Here is an 18,596-nt window from a genome sequence, read left to right as displayed (position 1 = left end):
TAAATAGTAGGGTCCCACAGGGATCTGTATTAGGACCAATGCTTTTCAACCTGTTCATAAATGATCTGGAATTAGGAGTGAGCAATGAAGTGGCCAAGTTTGCGGATGACACCAAATTATTTAGGGTGGTTAAAACAAAAAGGGATTGTGAAGAGCTCCAAAACGATCTCTCCAAAACTGGGAGAATGGGCATCTAAATGGCAAATGCGGTTCAATGTAAGCAAATGTAAAGTGATGCGTGTTGGGGCAAAAAATCCCAACTTCAAGTATAGCCTGATGGGATCTGAGCTAGCAGTGACTGACCAGGAAAGAGATCTTGGGGTTGTGGTGGACAGCCCAATGATGATGTCAACTCAGGGTGCAGCTGTTTTAAAAAAGGCAAACTCCATGTGAGGCATAATTAGAAAAGGGACTGAGAATAAAACTGCCAATATCATACTGCCCCTATACAAATCTATGGTGCAACCACATTTGGAATACTGTGTACAGTTCTGTGTACAGTTCTGGTCACCACATCTAAAAAAAAGATATAGTAGAGCTGGAAAAGGTGCAGAAAAGGGTAGCTAACATGATCAAGGGGCTGGAGCATCTCCCCCATGAGGGAAGGTTACAACAGCTTGGATTGTTTAGCTTGGAAAAACGAGGGAGACATGATAGAGGTCTACAAAATTATACATGGTGTGGAGAATGTGGATAGGGAGACATTTTTCTCCCTCTCAAAATACTAGACCTGGGGTCATCCCATGAAGCTGATTGGTGGGAGATTCAGGACAGATAAAAAGAAGTATTTCTTCATACAGCGCATACTTAAACTATGGAATTCACTACCACAGGAATTAGTGATGGGCACCAGTTTGGATGGCTTTAAAAGGGGGTTAGACAAATTCCTGGAGGAAAAGGCTATCAATGGCTACTAGGAGTGCATGAAAGCCACTTAACTGGTCTCGCAGCTTTTCGCGGTGGGGGGGAGGCGCTTCGCTGCTCTCCCCCCGAAGTTCAGGCCGGGGGGGGAGGCTTCCCGCCTCACCCAGCCGAAATTCAGGCCGGGGGGGAGGCTTCCCGCCTCGCCCGGCCAAAAGTCAGGCCGGGGAGGAGGCGCCTCGCCTCGCCCGGCCATGAAATAAAAAGTTAAAAAAAAACGCCCCCGTGAAAGGCTACGTGACGATTAACGTAGCCTATCACGGCTAGATCTGCAAAGTCAGCCGTGATAGGCTACATAAATTGTCACGTAGCCTATCACGGGGGCGGTTTTTTTTTTTTAGTTTTATTGGAATGGCGGCGGCGGCAGCCGGTCGAAAGACCGGCTGCCGCCCCCGCCCCTGACGAAGACCTGACGAACCGCCGCTGGGACCCGCCACCGGGAGGGACATTCGGGAAAGGTAAGTCCCATCCCGGGGGGGGGGTGCGGGGTGTGGGGGGGTGCGGAGAATTTCTCCCCGAAACTTCTTCGGGGGGCCGAACACATTGGCGCTCGGCCCCCCAAAGTTTTGGGGAGAAATTCTCCACCAACCCTAATGGCTACTAGTCCTGATGGCTATGTGCTACCTCCAGTATCAAAGGCAGTATGCCTAGGTGCACCAGTTGCTGGGGAACATGTGTGGAAGGGTGCTGTTGTGCTCATGCCCTGCTTGTGGGTTCCTGGTCAACAGCTGGTTGGCCACTGTGTGAACAGAATGCTGGACTAGGTGGACCCCTGGTCTGATCCAGCAGGGCTCTTATGTTCTTAATCACACTCAAACATACATGACTCAAACATATACAACAGTGGAGGTGATGAATAGATTTAAGGGATTAGACCTGATAGACAGAGTCCCTGGGGAACTATGGATAGAGGTCTGTAACATTGTTCAGGAGGCAGCAACTAAATCCATCCCAAAGAAAAAGAAATGCAAGAAAGCAAAATGGCTGTCTGATGAGGCTTTACAAGTAGCTGAGGAGAAAGGGGGAGAACGCAAGGCAGAAAGGGGAAGATATACCCAACTGAATGCAGAGTTCCAGAGAATAGCAAAGAGAGACAAGAAGGCCTTCTTAAATGAACAATGCAAAGAAATCATGGAAAACAATAGAATGGGAAAGACTAGAGATCTTTTCAAGAAAATCGGAGATCTCAAGGGAACGTTTTGTGCAAAGAGGGGCATGATAAAGGACAAAGAAAGCAGGGACCTAACAGAAGCAGATGAGATTAAGAAGAGGTGGAAAGAATACACAGAAGAACTATACAGGAAAGATCTGAATGTCCCTGATAGCCATGATAGTGAGGTCACTGAACTGGAGCTGGACATCCTCGAGAGTGAAGTCAAGTGGGCCTTAGGAAGCATTAGTAACAACAAAGCTAGCGGAGATGACAATATTCCAGCTGAGCTATTTAAAATCCTAAGAGATGATGCTGTTAAAGTGCTGCACTCAATATGCCAACAAATTTGGAACACTCAACAGTGGCCACAAGACTGGAAAAGGTCAATTTACATTCCAATTCCAAAGAAGGGCAATGCCAAAGAGTGTGCAAACTACCTTACAATTGCACTCATTTCACATGCCAGCAAGGTTATGCTCAAAATCCTACAAGCTAGGCTTCAGCAGTATGTGAACTGAGAACTACTGGAAGTACAAGCTGGGTTTCGAAGAGGCAGAGGAACTAGAGATCAAATTGCCAACATTTGCTGGATCATGGAGAAAGCAAGAGAATTCCAGAAAAATGTCTATTTCTGCTTCATTGACCACGCTAAAGCCTTTGATTGTGTGGATCACAACAAACTGTGGCAAATTCTGAAAGAGATGGGGGTACCAGACCACCTTACCTGTCTCCTGAGAAACCTGTATGAGGGTCAAGAAGCAACAGTAAGAACCAGACATGGAACAACGGAGTGGTTCAAAATTGGGAAAGGAGTATGACAAGGCTGCATATTGTCAACCTGCTTGTTTAACTTATATGCAGAGTACATCATGAGAAACACCGGGTTGGATGAATCACAGGTCAGAATTAAGATTGCCGGGAGAATTATCAACAACCTCAGATATGCAGATGATACAACCCTAATGGCAGAAAGATAAGAGGATCTAAAGAGCTTCTTGTTGAGGGTGAAAGTGGAGAGTGCAAAAGCTGGTTTGAAACTCAACGTTAAAAAAACGAAGATCATGGCATCTGGCCCCATCACTTCCTGGCATATAGAAGGGGAAGAAATGGAAGCAGTGACAGATTTTATTTTCTTGGGCTCCAAGATCACCGCAGACGGTGACTGTAGCCATGAAATTAAAAGACGCTTGCTCCTTGGGAGGAAAGCTATGGCAAACCTAGACAGCATAGTAAGAAGCAAAGACATCACCTTGCCGACAAAGGTTCGTATAATCAAAGCTATGGTTTTCCCAGTAGTAACGTATGGCTGTGAGAGCTGGACTATAAGAAAGGCTGAGTGCCAAAGAATTGATGCTTTCGAACTGTGGTGCTTAGGGATGTACGAAAGCTCTGCCACAGATCTCGGGGAGGCTGAATGCCAGCGCATTTGGCCCCCTGAAATCGGTGGCGGATCAGCCCGCCCCCCGCCCCTCCCCGGGACAGGACTTACCTGGGGCGGATCTTCCTGGCGGCGGCGGCTCCGGTGGCGGCTCCAGCGGCGGTTCGGCAGCGGCGGCCGGTCTTCCGACTGGCTGCCGCCGTCGCCATTTCCAGGTTAAAAAAACAACAACAACATGATAGGCTATGTAAAGATTTACGTAGCCTATCACGGCTGACTAAAAAAAACAAAAAACAAAACGCACGTACGCAAATAAGTACCCAGCTTGCTGGGGGAAAGGTAGTCACGACTGGGGAAGGCAATGGCAAACCACCCTGCTATAGTCTGCCATGAAAATGCCAGCGTAAGCAGCGTCCCTCTAGGGGTCAGTAATGACCCGGTGCTTGCACAGTCTATGTAAACATTTACATAGACTAAGATGGCGAAAATGAGGGGAACACAAATAGCGTAGACGCTACGCTATTTGCGTTCCCCTTATTTTTGCCGTCTTAGTCTACATAAATGTTTACATAGACTAAGATGTGCCAAAATAAGGGACGCAAATGGCGGCGGCCATGGGCACCGCCATTTGCGTAAGCGCATGTTTTTTTGTTTTTTTTAATCAGCCGTGATAGGCTACGTAAAGATTTACGTAGCCTATCACAGTTGACTGCAGCGATGCAAACAGCGGCGGTTACGGCTGCCGCCATTTGCATCCCTGCTAGCCAGCGGCCAGGTGTCTGGCTGCTGGCGGAGCCGGCCGGCGGCTCCGCAGAATCGCTGCGGAGCACAGCTGGCCAGCCAGGATTCCGGGGGAGGGGGAGAACGGAGCGCCTCCCCCCCTGGCGAGGATTCCGGGGGGAGGGACGGAACGCCTCCCCCCGCACCATCAGCATAATCCCCGAAAGGTAAGTACCTTTTATACATCTCTAGTGGTGCTGGAGAAGACTCTTACGAGCTGGACTATAAGGAAGGCTGAGCGCCGAAGAATTGATTCTTTTGAACTGTGGTTCTGGAGAAGACTCTTACGAGTCTCCTGGACTGCAAGGAGGTCAAATCAGTCAATCCTAAAGGAAATCAGCCCTGACTGCTCATTGGAAGGACAGATACTGAAGCTGAAGCTCAAATATTTTGGCCATCTAACGTGAAGAGAAAACTCCCTGGAAAAGACCCTGATGCTGGGAAAGATTGAAGGCAAAAGGAGAAGGGGACGGCAGAGGATGAGATGGCTAGATAGCATCACCAATGCAATGAATATGAACTTGAGCACACTGCGGGAGAGGGTGGAGGACAGGAAGGCCTGGCGTGCTATGGTCCATGGGGTCATGAAGAGTTGGACACGACTTAACGACTGAACAACAACAACAACAACAACAACAGCTATTCCTTCCAGACAAAAATATAATTATTTTTTAAAAATCAATAAATATCTAATGGGATTAGAAGAAAAACATATTTCAAAGACATTTGTTTGTTTTTTACTGTGAGTTCCTTTAGCAGGTATAAAGCTGGGGAACCTCAAACGCTAATCACCTGCAATAATTACATAATTACTTCTGAGTAGGGATGTATGAAACTCTTACCTGGCTCCGGGCTGGGCAATCCGCTGTTGGGGGGAGGTGCTCTGTCCCTCCCCCCGGAATCCTCCCCAGCCAGCTTCGCTCCACGGCGACTCTGCAGAGCTGCCGGCCGGGGCTGCCCGCAGCCGGACATCTGACCGCTGGACTGCACAGGGATGCAAATGGCGGCCGCCATAGCCACCACCATTTGAGTCTGTGTCTTTAGCTGTGATAGGCTACGTAAATATATACATAGCCTATCACGGCTAAAGATACGGATGCAAATGGCGGCAGCTACAGCTGCCGCCATTTGCATTCCTTCCTATTGTCGTGATAGGCATATAGGCTACATATATATTTACGTAACCTATCACAGCAAAAGACAGGGGCACAAATGTTCACCGCTATGCCATTTGCGTCCCTGCCATGAGCCGTGATAGGCTACATAAATATATACGTAGCCTCTCACAGCTAAAGACATGGATGCAAATGGTGGCGGCTACGCCATTTGTGTCCCTGCCCTGAGCTGTGATAGGCTATGTAGACACTTACGTAGCCTATCACGGCTTGCCAGGGACGCAAATGGCGGCTGGCGTAGTGGCCGCCATTTGCCACCACAGTCCGGCAGCAGCTGGAGCTGCCGCCGCTGGAGCAGCTGCCACCGGAGCTGCCACCGCCAGAGCTGCCGCCAGGTAGGCTCCGTTTCGCGGGGCTTTCACAGGGTGGTGGGGCAGGTTGCTCCGTTCTGCCACAGATTCCATGGGGCTGAATTCACTGGAATTCAGCCTCCCTGGGATCCGTGGCGGAATTCTCTAACATCCCTACTTCTGAGACACTGCAAACCCTATATGGAAAGGCTTTTCCTGCAGTAGTTCCTGAGATATATGCACAATAAACAGAACATACAGCACTGAAAGTACTAAACATAATATACACCTGCTCTGTGGGGTGTACTGCTACTAAATTGAGAGCTGGTGTAGCAAGTGGCTAAGAGATTGAGCTACTAGTTCAAATCAAGGCTTTGCTTATTCATATCTCACCTCTGTTAATATTTCTAGGTGGCTTTTGACAATCCACTGTCTCACAGATTCAGTCCCCTTCTTGAATATGGGGATAATAATACCAACAGCTTTAAGCGGTTATTGCCAGGGTTACAACACAATGTAACATTTGAAATCTGTATAAATGTTATGTATTATTATTAATAAGGTTTATTGTACTGTTGTGTATCTGTGGTGTGTGGCAACCCATATTGACCGGTTTGTTTCTTGTGCACAGTTTGTTTTTTGCGTACATATTGTCAAAATTGGGAAGGCTCAAATGTGAAGCTAGCTCTGAAAAGCAAAAGGCCTTCTCCCTAACCTGCTTGTAGCGATTGAGAAATGAGACTGTTGTCTCCCAACTTCTATGCTGTGCAGCTAGGCAGAATGCTATGCCCGCAGGTGATGTGAAATAATGAAGAATCTATAGAAGACAGGGCAGGTTCATACAGACCTGGGATGGTGATGGGCTTCTCAAATTTTCATATATTTAGCCATTCTTTCCATACCTGACCTGAGACTGCAATTTTATACATGCCTACTCAGTCAGAAGTAAGCCCCACTGAATTCAATAGGACTTTACTCACAGGTAAGTGTGGATAGTTTGCAGCTTAAATTGCAATAATTTATATTCTAATTTTCAGCTGTTGAATATGAATGTATCCAAAAGTCTATGTCATACTTATTTGCTTTTTATTACTATCTCACATACATTCAAAATGATTTTTAAAACATCAGTATTTGTTTATAAATAAAATACGTATTAAGCAGTACTGAGTTGACTGCACAGTAAACGTGACTTTTTCATATAAACCATTTACAAATTCCTTACAAAAGAACATTCAGTAATATATGAAGCATTATGTACAGTGTATTCATCTTCTCAAAATCAATAAAACATTTTGTAATTAAAAATGTAGCTGAGCAACATTAATAACATTAATTTTCAGAATATTAGAGTAGATGGCTTCCACTGTATAAACCAGCCCCAGTTACTTGGAACATTTATAAATAAAAAGGGTACAAATAATTGTCTGACATCTGTCATATATTAGTTACTCAAAACAGAAATTATGTTATTATAACATTCAAGTTTTCAATTAACTTGCTGGCATGTGGATGTTTCAAAATATTGATACTACAAATGCCTTTAGCTGGTTCAAAGTACAAGATGGAAGTATTTAAGTTATCATACAGAGTATATAATTTAGCACTGTAGACTCAATGCTTAATTTTTTTAATTGATAAAATGGTAAATCGCACCTGGACCTTTGACAAAATGCTAAAAATAAGTTTTCAGTGGTTAACAGGTTAATTTAACATTCCACTAACTCATTTAATTGACTTCTGTATGGTCCAGATTTCAGTAGTAGACAGTAATTATAGATGGCCATGCTTTCTCTGCCTCCTACATGTACTTATAGAAAAGGATGCCAAAGACATGTTATTCCTAATCAGACATGCCAGATTTACAGTCTTGGCACTGGGACAAGTTCATCTTTCTTTGGGAAGCTGTGGAAGGTCAGGATGACAATGCAGCAATGACTCAACAAATATTAGCTATTGCAGGTTTTACTTTGATAGAAACCAACCACATTTGGAATTCCTCTCTTGCTGAGAAACACAAACATGTTCCAGCATTAAATTTCACATTTTTTTTCAGGGATGATGGTAGAACAGCAGGCTGATGTCTCCACCTTCCCCACAGCCAGTTTTTCCAAGTTATGTGCCTTAACTGACTTTTCACCCTCATTTAACTAATCTCTATGTAGCAAACATGATTAGTCCTTTGCAGCAGTCAACTGAATTCAAAATTTGGAGCTGTATCAGCTCATGAGGTATACTCTGAAATGCATGGTGGCCTGTTTTTCTGCTTTCTAGTCCATCTAAGTGGGTTCCTTGATGACATTTCCTCAGTTTTATTCAGATCAATGTGTTCCATTGACTTTGCAATATTTGTATGTGTACTGCATGAAAAGCCACATTTTAACTAAGTATGTTATCAAATATAATCCCTATTAACTCTCTTCATCATATTTGAGAGAGAAATATTCTTGTTAATCAATATATGCATCAGCAAATATTTTCCAAGACAATGGGAGCTTTAGTGGGATTGTCACAAAACAGAAAGCTTTCTGATTTCTGGACTTTCTTACTTCAAAAAACCAAGGGTTTGGTAGCTTTTCCTTCTGGCTAGCATTTAGTCCCCACAAGGTCTGGATGCTTAGTTTGGTGTGAAGGGGGCCAGGCTACACTGCACAGTCTGACTTAGTTTTTCCCACCTGTGAGTTTGAGAGCCTGTGTAGAAGACACGTCTTGAAACATGCTGTCTATCAACTAAAAATGTACCTCAAGATGGCTATGTAAACAATGCAATTAATCATGCCCAAACTATGTGCAACTACACCTCTTCCCCACCTTAAACAGAAGTCTCAGGGTGCAATTATGCAAGTTGGCAGGATTCCCACAGTTTTTCAAGGGCTTCAGTGTAGGTGCTGGGCCTCCCAGTTCAGGTCAGGGCCATGGCACTGGGGGAGAGGGAATTAAAAACACCATGGTAGCAGTTTGGGACAATTTATTTAAGAAATGTCTTACTTTTCATTATAAAGGGGTCTCCAAGGCCGTGCCCATAAGTGCCATGATGCCCACATGGGGCTCCAAGGATGTTCATGAAGCTCGCCACTCCCTGCCCCCTTCAAACATTTATTTTTTTAATTTAAAAACTTTAAAATTGTTAGGGTGCCAGGTGGTTCTCCCTCCTGTTCCTGAACCTGTTGCTGATCAGCTGTTCAGTGAATGGGAAGAGAAGGAAAGAGTTCTTTCCTGGCCCCATCCAATCTTCTTCCATCCACACAGATCTTTCCCCTTTGCTCTCTCTCTCTGTCTCTCTACTCACAGCCTCCAGGCTCACTGTTTCTCTTCACCCATCCCCTTTCCTTACCTTTCTCTCCCTTCCCCATCCCTAGCCTTACTCTTTCTCTCTCCATTACCCATTTGCCTTGCTATTTTCCCCTCCCTCTCAGGCTCTAGCCTCACTGTTTCTCTCCCACCCCCGCCTCTTTTGTCCAGCCAGGCCCCCAGAGCAGCCATCATATGACAGCCACATCCTCCATGGGAAACATTCTGTGGTGGTGCCCACAAGTTTCTCAAATTCCCAAATGTGCCCATGGGTCCAAAAAGTTTGCCCCCCCCCATGTTATACTATAATCCCAAAGCAGGGTACAAACAATAAAGCACAGTAAAATAATAAGAGAGCTTTGGCTATTGGTGGTATGGAAATGTGATAAAGAAATTCCCGACATTGCAGATATACATTTCAGTTACTCATCTATTATATAAAGAAGCAAAAGAACATTTTGTGCGTGTGTGCACATGCGCACAGGTAATTTCCATCGTTTAAAAAAATCACATGGTGGGTAACAACATTAAAATGTAAAACATTAAAATAATAACAAAATAAAACTTTAATAAAAGCAATTAGTCAACAGCAGATTAACCACTCATAAATAGCCGGGTAAACAAATAGGTCTTAGCCTGACACAAATGGTAGTAACACTGGTGCCAGACTTGCCTCTTGAAGGAGGGCATTCCAGTGTCAGGGCACCACCACAGAGGAAGCCTTATCTTGTGTCGTCACTCACTGTAATTCCCCCAGGGGTGGGACAACTAGACAAGCCACAGATGTAAGAGCAAGGGCAGTCTCTGGTACAGGGGAAGGTGTTATTTCAGATACCTGGGTCCTAAGTTGTTTGGGCTTTGTAAATTAACACCAGCACCATGAATTTGGCCTGGAAACAGGAAACCAATATAACTCCTTCAGGATCAGTATTATTTGATACCTGACAGCTGACTATCTCTGCATCCTGGCCACCAGGTTTTATACCAGTGTAACTTCATGATCATCTTCAAGAGCAGCCATGTAAAGTGTGTTACAGTAATCCAAACATAAGGTTACCAGAGCATGGGTCATTGTGGCTAAGCTATCTCTGTCCAGCAACGGCTGGAGCTGCTGCACTAGCTGAAAAACAGCAAAGACACTCCTTTCCACTCAGGCCTCCAGGGCCTCCAGTGGCAAAGCTGGATCAAGGAGTATCCCCAGATTACATACCTGCTCTTTCAGAGGGCATGCAACCCCATCCAGAATACATCGTCTATCCAGTTCCCAGTAGGGATGGCGGAGAAATCCGCCACGGACTCCAATGAGGCCAGATTCTTTGGAATCCAGCCCCCCAGAGTCCGTGGTGGAATGGACTACCCCCCGCCACCCCCTGAAATCCCCCCAGGACGGAACCTACCTGGCAGCGGCTGGTCCGGGTCGCCGTCTTTGTTCCGCAGCCATCTGCTCCCGGGCTGTGGAACAAAATGGCATCCGGCATAGGGGACGCCACTTGCGTCCCTGCTGTTGGCCATGATTGGCTACATAAATATTTACATAGCCAATCACGACCAACGGCAGGGACGCAAAGTAGGTATGTACGAAAGTCACTTACCTTTTTGAAAGGGTGATTCGCGGTGGGGGGGGGAGGCACTCCACACCTCCCCCCGAAATCCTAATCCACCAGCTCCGCTCCGCAGAAATTCCGCAGAGCCACCAGCCAGGGCCGCCCACAGCCGGCCATCCGTAAACTATTACGGCAGAAAAAAAGGAACGCAAATAGCGCCTACTACGCTATTTGCGTTCCCCTTTTTCTCATCATAATAGCTTACGTAAATATTTACATAGGCTAAAACAGCGGAAAAAGGGGAACACAAATGGCGGCTGCTGCCGCCGATTGAGTACGCTGTTGTGTGTTTTTTTAGCTTGCTGTGATAGGCTATGTAACTATTTACGTAGCCTATCACAGCTATGATGAGGAAGTGAATGGCGGCCGCAGCACGGCCACCATTCGCAAGTCAGCACGGACAGCAGCAGGTAAGTGCTCCGTTTCATGTGCCTTTCATGGGGTGGGGGGGTAGGAGCTTTGTTCTGTCATGGATTTCGGGGGGCCCGTGGTGAAATTCTCTGACATCCCTATGCAAATGGCATCTGCTATGACATTTGTGTCCCTGCTCTTTGCCATGATAGGCTACATAAATATTTACATAGCCAATCACGGCCAATGGCAGGGACGCAAATGGCCCCTACGCTGGACGCCATTTGCATCCACAGACCAGCCATGTCCGGACGTCCGGCAGCAGCTGGAGCTGGCCGGTAGCTCCGCTGACTCCTGGCAGAGCGGAGCTGGCCGGGGAGGATTCCAGGGGGAGGACCGGATCACCTCCCCCCACCTGTGGACCCTCCCCATGGACCCCAGGTAAGGGGATCCATACATCCCTTGTTCCCAGAGCCAAGAACCACCTATTTACAGGATCTCCATTTTGTCAAGATTGAGTCTAAGTCCTCATCCAACCCATTACTTTTCCAGGCACCAATATAGCTCCTCAGCCTCACCTGACTCAGATGACAAAAAGAAATAGAGCTGGGCAGCATCAGCATACTGCTGTCACCTCACCCCAAATCATCCCATGATGACCTTTCCTGGAATCTTCAGATAGGTATTAAAAAGCATGGGGGGCAGAGTAAAAGCCAGCCCTGTGGGATGCCTTAGCATTATTACTATGTAGGCGGCCAGAAGTCCCCCAATACCATTTTCTGGAAACGATAATGTGCTCTCACCAATGTCTAGGGTTGTACAAAAGTGACTTACCTTTTGCAGATTATGTTTATGGTGGGGGGGGGAGGCTTTCCGTCCCTCCCCCGGGAATCCTGGATGGGGGTGTGAGGTGATCCGTTCCTCCCCCCCGGAATCCTCGATGGCCAGCTGTGCTCCGCAGCAGCTCCGTGGAGCAGCCGGCCAGGCCCAGCCCAGCCCAGAGCCGTCTGCAGCTGGATTTCCAGCCGCGGAGGGCTCTGGGGGGGGGGGGAACGCATACGCAAATTTGCGTTCCTTATTTTTGGCCGTCTGAATCTACGTAAATATTTATGTAGACTATGACGGCGAAAATAAAGGGGAACGCAAATAGTGTAGTGGGTGCTATTTGCATCCCTTTTTGAGTCACCATTTTAGCCTACATAAATCCTTACGTAGGCTAAAACGGCCGCCGCCATTTGCATATGCGGTTTTTTTTGTTTTATTAAACCCAGCCATGATAGGCTACGTAAAGATTTATGTAGCCTATCACATTGTGTGTTTTTTTTTTAACCTAGCCATGATAGGCTACGTAAACCTTTACGTAGCCTATCATGTTTTTGTTTTTGTTTTTTTTAACAAGACTGGAAATGGCGGCGGTGGCAGCCGGTCGGAAGACCAGCCGCCGGAGCTGCCGCTGCCCGGAAGATCCGCCCCAGGTAAGTCTCGTCCCGGGGGGGATCCGCGGGGGGGGGCGGGGGGGCAGGCCGTTCCGCCACGGAATTCGGGGGGCCGAATACACTGGCATTTGGCCTCACCGAGATACGTGGCGGAATTCTCTGACATCCCTACTTATGCCGCTTGTGCTACAAGATATCCTAAACAAGAGATACATTACAAAATCAATATTGTCTTATTCATCCGCACTTTTGTTCGAATGAAGGGTGGAAGTTCTGTATGGATTATAGAGAACTGAATAGGAAAATAATACCAGACAGGCATCCAGTCTTCACATTCAAGATGTCCTTAATGGACTAGGAGGTAAATCTTCATTCTTTGTCTTGGGCCAAGGAAGGCTTATAACCAAGGCTATGCTTCTGAACAAAATTATTACCTGACTGCCTTTTTCACACTTTGGTGGCCTCATCAATGTGTCCAATTTGGACTGACTAAAGTACCTGCAGACTTCCAGAGATGTAATGAAGAATGCCCTGAAAAACTCTGGGATTACATCTGCATTAGCTATCTGGATGATGTCCTAGTTTATAGTGTCACCTTTGAGGAACATGTGCACCATGTAAGGATGTTAGAGAATTCCACCACAGATCCCAGGGGGGCCGAATCCCAGTGAATTCGGCCCCCCGGAATCCGTGACAGAGCAGAGCCCCCCGCCCCACCACCCTGCAAAAGCCCCGTGAAATGGAGCCTACCTGGCTGCGGCTCTGGTGGCTCCAGACGCTGCCGGGCTGCTGCAGCCGCAAATGGCAGCCATCGTAGAGGCCGCCATTTGTGTCCCTACGCCGGCCCCTGATAGGCTACGTATATATTTACGTAGCCTATCACGGCTAAAGCGAGAACACAAATGGCGTAGGGGAAGCCATTTGCATCCCTGCTTTAGCTGTGATAGGCTACGTAAATATTTACGTAGCCTATCACAGGCTTGCGTAGGGACGCAAATGGCGTCCCCTACGCAGGATGCCATTTGTGTCTGCAGCAGCCCAGCAACAGCTGGAGGCCCCGCTGTGGGTTGGCCCAGCCAGCAGCACCGCGGCCTGGCTGCAGAGCAGAGCCAGCCGGGCAGGATTCCGGGGGGGAGGAATGGATCGCCTCCCCCCCATCGAGGATTCTGGGGGGAGGAACGGATTGCCTCCCCCCACCTGTGGAATCCGGCAGAACCAGGTAAGCAGGGTTTCATACACCCCTAGGACCATGTGAGGAGTGTGTTACAAAAACTACAAGAATATGGCATCAAATACAAAGCATCTTGGTGTAATTTATTTAAAAGAGAAGCACAGTACTCGGGATCATGTGGTGCCTGGGGAAGGTTACAAGATGGACCCTGGTAATATTTTAACGGTTCACACCCCGGGAGAATGAACAACAATGGTCATTAGGGAACTTCGCAAACTATTTGGGTTGCTTACCTACTCTCAAAAGTATATCTAAGGCTTTTCTCAGTTAGCAAAGCCTTTGTATGATTGGTTGAATTTTCCCACAGATTCTAATAAAAGTGAGTCTCACAGATCAAGAAAAAAGCTGGGAGGACAAAGAGGGATTTGGGGACATACTTTCCTTCAAACAGCTACTAGCTTGGTCTGATAAACACCAAAGTGTATTGAATGAGCTAACTGACCACCTAACAAAATCACCAGAAATGGCATACCCAAACACGTCATTACCCTTTATTCTTCAGGTTGATGCTTCTGAGAGGAAGACGAGCTCCAGGTTATTGGGTATGGGTCAAGGACAGAAGAATTATCATATGCACTCAGGGAAACTGGAGTTCCTGGGCCTAAAATGTTCCAGGCTTATCTTTATTGTGCCTGCTCTTTTACTGTGTACAGAGATAATAACCCCTTATAATATATTTTACCTCATTGATACTTAATGCTGCCACCCACTAGTGAACAGGATTTGTTGATTTCACATTGAGTATAAATTATCGCCCAGGAAAATCTAATATGGACACTGATGCCTCTTGACATGGATAGGTATACACAGTGTATGAAAGAGATAGCTACTGATGTTGTGTTTGCAGTTTTACAACCTGCAGATGGACGAAAAGAGGAATCTGTGATAGCACTTACTTTTAGTGCAGTGGAAGTGGATGAATTTAAAGGCATTGTTTCTAGTCTACAACACATCTCAAAGGAAGATCTATAGGCAGCCCAAAGAGAAGGTCTTATTATTTCTAAATTTTACAATATAGTGCTGATGGGAATTGAAGTCCAAAACAACTGGAGGAAACCAGGCTGGGAAAGGGAAGGCTGCCCTAAGTCAAGACTTGCAAGCTCTCCCTTAGTCAAACCAGTGTAAAGAAGCATTGCAATGCCTTCCCATTGCTTCATGATGCATACAGTCATGAATCACTGGTACCCATCTGGTTTCTGTGGAAACTCCCTTGGATATGGAGTTATATAATCATAGAATCATAGAATAGTAGGGTTGGAAGGGGCCTACAAGGCCATCAATTTCAACCCCCTGCTCAATGCAGGAATCCAAGTCAGAGCATCCCTGACAGATGGCTGTCCAGCCTCATCTTGAACTCCAGTATGGGAGAGCCCACCACCTCCCTGGGTAATTGGTTCCATTGTCATATTGCTCTAACAGTCAGGAAGTTTTTCCTGATGTTCAGCCAGAATCTGGCTTCCTGTAACTTGAGCCCATGATTCCGTGTCCTGCACTCTGGGATGATCGAGAAGAGATCCTGGCCTTCCTCTCTGTGACAACCTTTCAATTACTTGAAGAGCACTATCATATCTCCCCTCAGTCTTCTCTTCTCAAGGCTAAACATGTCCAGTTCTTTCAATCTCTCCTCATAGGGCTTTGTTTCCAGTTCCCTGATCATCTTTGTTGCCCTCCTCTGAACCCTCTCCAGTTTGTCTGCATCCTTCTTCAAGTGTGGTGCCCAGAACTAGACACAGTACTCCAGATGAGGCCTAACCAGTGCTGAGTAGAGGGGAACTAGTACTTCCCGGGATTTGGAAGCTATGCTTCTATTAATGCAGCCCATTAATGCAGTTCATATAGTAGTTGTGACTTCAGGCCTGAATCAATGTTTGACCCAGTCAGTCATCAGCCTCAATTCTGACTCAGTTGTCAGCACAAATGCTGGCACAGTGCCACAGTCCTTGAGATGAATGAAGAACCTCCTTGGCCAGCTCCTGCCTGGGAACTTCTTATTTATTTTAAAAAAATTCTTGGCCACCTTTCAGGACAGAAGCCTTTCAGCCTACCCAAGGCAGCTCACAGCAATACAATACATAAAAACAATCAAGGTATTAAAAATGATAAAAACATAAACACAATATAATAGCTATAAAAGCAACAATAGAAGCCAACAATAAAACCAGCAGCAACAACAGAAACAACAGCAATCCTATCAAGAAAAGGCCATGGTAAAATAAGACGTTTTCAAGGTCTTCTTAAAAGCCTGCAATGGCGGAGCATCACAGACCTCCAAAGGCAACTTGTTCCAAGAGTGTGGGGCCACTGCAGGGAAGGCCCTCTCATGTGTGGTCACCCACCTAACTGCTCTCACAGGTGGGCCTCAGACTTCACCTAGCCTGTTTCATGAGCTGTTTTTGAGAGTGTGCAACATCTCTTCTTTGAGATTCTGAGGATGCCATCTTCCAGACTTCGTATTCTACCTCTACTAGGGATGGCGGAGAATTCCACCACGGATTTCAGTGAGGCTGAATGCACTGGCATTCAGCCCCCTGAAACCCATGGTGGAACGGCCTCCCACCCCCCCCCACCCCTCGGAATCCCCCCGGAATGAAACTTACCTGGGGCTCCGGCAGCGATGGCTGGTCTTTTGGCTGGCTGCTGTGGCCGCCATTTGCATCCTGCCAAGCTGCCATGTAGCAGGGTGGACACTGAGCCCATAGAATCCCAGAGTAGTTCTGATTCTGAGGAAGAGCAGTCGCTCCTGGGAGAGGAGCTGACAGATTCCTCCCACCAGCATTCCTAGCTTAGATAGCAGTCCAGGGAGTGACAGAGCATGGGAAGCTGACCAACAGCTGACAGAGATTCCTCCCACCAGCATTCCTAGCTTAGATAGCAGTCCAGGGAGTGACAGAGCATGGGAAGCAGACTTGGTGGACGTGCGACGCTGACGCAGAGAGTGGTGCCAAATGGAGGGCGCAGAAAGGAGGCGTAGTGCCCGGTTGGCACGCAAACAATGGCTGCGCCCAGAGGATCCAAGGGAAAAGGGGAGGAACTCTCCCTAGTCCTTAAGTTCAGGGGTCTGCCAGTAATTCCCTTTCAAATGGGGACCAATTGTTCTAACTTAGGGCATAGGTACTCTGCTGCTCATATCTAGTTGCTAACGGTAGAGTTGTTAAGTTGTAAAAGAGGAATAAAGCTTTGAAAAGAATCCATTTGTCTGTGTCTGGACTTGGCTACTGGATTTGACTGAGAGAGGCCTCCAAGGAGCCCTTGACACCATGATAGGCTATGTAAGTATTTACGTAGCCTATCACGGAAAGAGCAGTGGCGCAAATGGCGTAGCAGCTGCCGTTTGTGTCCCTGCTCTTTGCCGTGATAGGCTACGTAAATACTTACATAGCCTATCATGGCAGCCTGGCAGGACGCAAATGGTGGCCACAGCAGCCCGGCCGTGGCCGGAACTCCGGCTGTGGACGGCCCTGGCCGGCGGCTCCGCAGAGCCGCCACAGAGCAGAGCCAGCCAGGGAGGATTCTGGGGGAAGGGACAGAGTGCCTCCCCCCCACTCTGAATCATACCTGCGAAAAGGTAAATTACTTTCGTACATCCCTAACCTCTACAGTGACAACATAGTTCTTCACCTGATGTCACCTTTCTGCCCAAGGTTGTCTCCTTTCATCTTCAGCAGAATTTTTTTTGCTTGTTGCTTTTTCAGACCTAGATTGATGACAAAGAGCTTGCCCTCCACTCCCTAGATGTTTGCTGCATTTTGGCTTTCTACTTGCAATGTACCACTGCTTTTCATAAGTAGGACTTGGGATCAGTGGTGGGGTGTGGGCCCAATTCTTTCTCTGTCTGCATCACTGGCCCTTCTGCATCTGTGTCCATGTCCACATCACTGCTGGACCTTGGTGTCATGACAACGCTGCATCATACATGGTTCTAAACCATCTCCCAGTCCGCAGGAGTGACTTTTCAGGATATATTAGGGGCTGCAGAAGGAAGTAAGTGCCAGAAATGTCCCGGTGTGTATATTGAAGTGTTTTCAACTTGTGCATGTCAATCTTTCAATCAAACCATTATTTTTAGGAAATACAAAGGTAATGCTGCAACTCCAAAATACGGTTTTGTGAGTCAGCCCCTCTCATGTCGCTCACACTGCTTTGGCAACAACAAACCTGATCCTGATGCAGTGCAACATAGGATGTGTAAAACATCTCTCATGAACAGTATACAGTTTCCCTGTTCTATATCATTGGCCCCAAAATTGATGCACTTAAGTTTCATTTTACCCTTCCAGTTCTCTTCTAATGCCCAGTTCAGTGGCAGAGGGTTGTATTGATTGTCATAAACTGGATCACATAGGAACCAAACTCTGTCTCCAACACAAATTTGAGCATGAGTAAGTCCAATGGAATCAGTGGGTTTAAGCTCTGGATTGCAGCCAGAATATTCAGCCTGTGAAATTCATGTAGCCACAATCCACATGAAGATCATTGTGACAATAAATGAAACTGATTGTTTGGATTCATTCCAGTCTGGATTCAGGCCTGGCTTTGGGTAGGGATGGATGGAACACTTACCTTCCGTTCCGTTCTGTTTCCGCTGGGGGGGGAGGCGCTCCGTCCCTCCCCCTGGAATCCTCGATGGGGGGAGGCGATCCAGTCCTCCCCCCCAGAATCCTGCCTGGCAGGCTCCACTCCGCGGCCAAGCCGCGGAGCCGCCGGCCAGCTCCGTCCACCCGCAGCCGGACATCCGGCTGCTGGGCAGCTCTGCAGGGACGTAAATGGAGGCTGTCATAGCCGCCGCCATTTGCGTCCCTGTATTTAGCTATGGTAGGCTATGTAAATATTTTAGGGATGTACGAAATTTCCGCCACGGATCTTGGGGAGGCCGAATGCCAGCACATTCGGCCCCCCGAAATCGGTGGCGGAATGGCCCGCAACCCCCCCGCCAACCCCCCGGGATGGGACTTACCTGGGGCGGATCTTCCTGGCGGCGGCGGCTCC

At 47.2% G+C, this 18,596-nt stretch overlaps 1 protein-coding gene across 1 annotated transcript in view; it reads left to right on the top strand.

Moving 5' to 3' along the window:
• Positions 1-18,596, top strand: part of LRP1B (LDL receptor related protein 1B) — a 1,474,154-nt gene that overhangs the window by 1,279,812 nt on the left and 175,746 nt on the right. The window lies entirely within an intron of this gene.

Source organism: Heloderma suspectum, chromosome 1, assembly GCF_057233095.1.
Source record: "Heloderma suspectum isolate Gila_16-S chromosome 1, 16-S_ref, whole genome shotgun sequence".
Lineage (NCBI taxonomy): Eukaryota > Metazoa > Chordata > Lepidosauria > Squamata > Helodermatidae > Heloderma > Heloderma suspectum.
Note: the sequence above shows the minus strand (reverse complement) of the source record. Positions and strands in the feature narration are given on the sequence as shown.